The sequence below is a fragment of the Galeopterus variegatus genome, unplaced genomic scaffold (genome assembly GCF_000696425.1).
Source record: "Galeopterus variegatus unplaced genomic scaffold, G_variegatus-3.0.2 Scaffold12896, whole genome shotgun sequence".
Lineage (NCBI taxonomy): Eukaryota > Metazoa > Chordata > Mammalia > Dermoptera > Cynocephalidae > Galeopterus > Galeopterus variegatus.
In genome coordinates this window covers 11,714-16,021 of record NW_007739007.1, presented here as the reverse complement: position 1 = coordinate 16,021, position 4,308 = coordinate 11,714, and the positions used below count along the sequence as shown (strand labels likewise).

The 4,308-nt window shown below is 31.0% G+C and overlaps 1 pseudogene; it reads right to left on the bottom strand.

The window, feature by feature from the left end:
• Window positions 1-2,753: 2,753 nt before the first annotated feature.
• LOC103581362 lies at window positions 2,754-3,727 on the bottom strand (annotated as a pseudogene).
• Window positions 3,728-4,308: the final 581 nt, after the last annotated feature.

The following is a 4,308-nucleotide window of genomic DNA, read 5'->3' as shown; positions in this document are numbered from 1 at the left end:
AAAAAAAAAAAAAAAAAAAAAAAAAGAATTCATAATTTAAAAAGAATTCATAATTAAAATGTTTCCATGCAGTGAAAACTTTGAAAGAATTCATAATTTAAAATGGTTCTATGCAATGAAAAACTTTTCTATTTTTTAGTTAATCCTAAAATTATGCATAATTTGTCTTTCGGTCAAATAAGAAGAGACACTTCCCAATTCATTTTACAAATCTGATATAATTTTCATGCTGAAAACAAAGATAATACAGTAAAAAAAATTCAGAACAATGTCATCCATAAACACAGAATTTCAAATTCTAATTAAAATTTAATGCATTATTGTAATCAACATATAAAAAAGGATAACTTTATATTTCACGTTAAAATTTGCTTTCTGAGAAAAAAATATTTGGTTCCATATTAGAAAATTTAAAAATTGTAAGTTGCCATATTAAGATCTTAAATGGGATAAGTCACATAATTATTCAAAATATGAACAAATAAGCACTTTGAAAAAATACATCAACTCGCCAAAACCAAAACATTACCAAAAAATAAATAAATAAAATAATTCAAATGATTTTGCTAATCAGAAAGAAAAAGTACCTACAAAAAAATTATAGAAGATATTGTAATATAAATAAATAAATGATTTCCTTGTAAAATCAGAAAGGGAAGGATTCCCACATTTACTAGGCTTATTCAATATTATATCGAAGTTTCTAGTTAGTTATCCAAGCAAGAAAAATAATTTTATAAAATATTATTGGAAACAAAAAAATACTATATTTAATCAAAGAGAATGTGATATACATATTGAAATTACAAAATAATCTACAAATAAATTGTAAAATTAATAAGAAATTGCCGGTCCCCGGTCCGGTACGGGGGCAACACTGAGGGTTGCGATCCGTTGCCGGACACGGAAAAAAGACAAAAAGACAAAAAAAAAAAAAAATATATTATTGGAAACAAAAAAATACTATGTTTAATCAAAGAGAATGTGATATACATATTGAAATTACAAAATAATCTACAAATAAATTATAAAATTAATTTGAAATTTTGTTGGACTTGCCAGAAGAAAAATCAATGTAAAATATATTGTATTAAGAACTAAAAACACATATTTGACATAGACATGAAAAGTAGCATAAACATACTTCTAAGTGGTTTATTTAATAAAATATTTAATAAAAATATATGCAATAATTTTACAGAAATAATATATAATGAAATTTTTATGATAAAAATTGAAGTAAATATAAATAAACAGAAAGCTTATAATTTAGAGAACTTGGTGATACAAACTTGCCTTTTCTTTCCTAATGGATCTACAGAATGACTGTAATTCTAACCTAAATACAAATATGGAAAATGCTAAAATTTGTTTGCAAGGGTGAAGGCCCTAAAATATCTCTATCACATTGCAAAAAAAATAACAAATTTGTGTTTGCCCTACTAGATATTAAAGGTCATGAGTAATTGGTGCTTCTAATTATAAAGCAAATAGAACCATAGAGTCTAGACATTGAGCCATGCATACATGAGCATGTTACAAAAAAGATAACACTGTACAGCACTATATAGTGGACTGACATTTGAATAAATATTGTTGAGACAAGTATACATTCATAAGTTAAAATACAAAATCAGTTCATTCTCATAACATACCAAAAATAAATTGCTGATTAATCATAGAAATGAATGTAAAAATCAATGTAAAATGTCAAAGTAAAATCTAGATTGCAAAATAAAAGAAAATAGAATATAAAAGACAGAAGAGTGTACAGAATTTGGGAAAATATACTGCATAAACTATACAACCATATTATTTTGAAGTAGAGATATATTATTTAAATAGGCTACTAAAAGCTCAGTATATAAAGGGACAATTTGAAAAACTGTGATTCACTAATAATTAAAAATCTGCACACCCAAATATACAATCAGGAGAGGGAGTAGAAAAATCCCAGTCCAGAGGAAATTCAGTACATCTATGACATACTGGAATGTATGCAATCAGATTTAATTTACATGAAATTCAAATAAAGGCAAAATTAAAATTTATTCTCTCATAACCTATACTTATGGGTTGCATTAAACTGTATTTTAAGTGAAATTCATATATTGGATTAAAATTAAATATATATAAAATAAAAATTTATAAAATATATAAAATTAAAATTTATTCTCTCATAACCTATACTTATGGGTTGCAGCTGAAAGATATAAAAATGTTCTGAATAATATAACCTCCACAATGAATTTTGTTGCTAGTGAGGAGGGGCAGGCATAGAGACTAGAAAACAACTTAAGGACAATTTGTAAAGTGTTGATAGTATTCTGTCTTTTCTCTCCTGGAGAAAGTATCATAGAGGAATATTATTCACAAATATTCATGTAAGTAGTTGTCATATTTCATGATTAGAGAGAGAGACAGGAAGGGAAGAGTACATGTAGAGGTAACATATTCACAGGTTCCAAGAATTCAAATATGGACATCTTTAAAAAATCAATATTTAGTGTAGTACATTCTGAGAGAAATATAACAGAATTTCCATTCATTTTTGCTTTACCCACAGATTATTTTGAAAGCATAGTGGGATTTAATAATTATGGATGTATATAAGTTATCTAATTTTCTGAATGAATTTTAAGCAATTATTTGACAAAAATGTTAAGAACTACCAGTGCAATATATGAAGCACCTTTTAAAAAAACAACTAAAGTAGTGTGTGCATCTTTATGTATGTGTCTGTGCATACGTTACTACACTGAGTGAGAAAGCAATTTGGTGTGAAATAACTTCCTGACAGTCTCCTTCACATCCTTATTTCTAAGGCTGTAGATAAGAGGATTTAGCATAGGGATCACAATGGAGTAAAACGCAGTGGCTACTTTAATGAGGAGTCATGAGCTCTTGGATTTGGGCACACTGTAGAAAATAAAGAGAGTCCCATGGAAAATGGTGATGGCAGTCAGGTGGGAGGCACAGGTGGAGAAGGTTTTCCGATGTCCACCAGCAGAAGGCATCTTGATGATAGTGATAACTATGAAGACATAGGAGGTGAGGATGACCAGGAGGCTACAAACGTCATTGAATGTACAAATGATTAAACATGTCATCTGGCTGAAGTGTGTGTCAGAGCAGGACACAGAGAGGAGAGCAGAGAACTCACAGCAAAAGTGATTTATGGTAGATCCACAGTAGGACAGTTTCAAAAGGGAATATGTGAGTGTCGAGGAACAGAGTACACCCCATATGTAAGTTCCAGCTACAAGCAAAGCACAGAGCTTACGAGACATAGCAACTGTGTAGAGAAGGGGGTTACAAAGATAGCAGCTGTGTAGAGCAGGGGGTTACAAACAGCCACAAACCGGTCATAGGCCATCACTGCTAATATGAACATTTCCACAATCACAAAAGTACAGGAAAAAAAAAACTGTGTCATGCATCCTTTGAAGGAGATAGTTCTGTTTTTCACAACTAAGATTTCTAATAGTTTGGGTGTGACTACACTGGAATAACAGAAATCCAAAAAGGACAGATGACTGAGACACATGGGTGTCTGAAGTTTGGGAATAATATTTATGACCCCAATCATGCCCAGGTTCCCCACAACAGTGATGGTGTAGATGGTCATGAACATCAGGAGGAACGGCACTTTGAGGTGTGGGAACTCTGAGAAGCCCAAGAGGACAAAAGTGGCTCCAGCATTCTCATCTCCCTCTGTCAGCATCATCGTTCCTGTCAGAGAAAATCAGAGAGTTCATCCTGAGCCATAGGATATAACATGGAAAGTAGGAATGAGGGAATGCAGACGGCTGGAGGAGAAACACCACCGAGTGATGTACAAAATATGTACCCATGTTTTATTTTTTGACCTTTTCCTGTCTCATTTGAACCTCTCTTTGGCCACATAATACTTGAACATGGAATATTCCCTTTATGCTACAATGACTCATTTCCTCATCTATGACACAGGAAATGTGGCTATCACAAAAAGTTGTTTTACAAACTGCATAAAAATGTGTGCATACTAAATGCTAACAATATTTCTCACCCTATTAAAGATTTAGTAACTATGATCTAATATATGAATTTCACTTAAAATGCAGTTTAATGCAACAGAGATGACTTTACATAGCTTACCACTGGGCATATTAGAAGTGAGTTTCTATGCCCTTAATTCATATTTTAAGACAGCGATGAGAAAACAGTAGTGGTAAGGTTTCTCATTTAGTCTGTACCTGATTTGTCATCCTTAGATCAATATGACTATTTTTTTTTTTTTTTTGTCTTTTTGTCTTTTTTTTTTTTCCG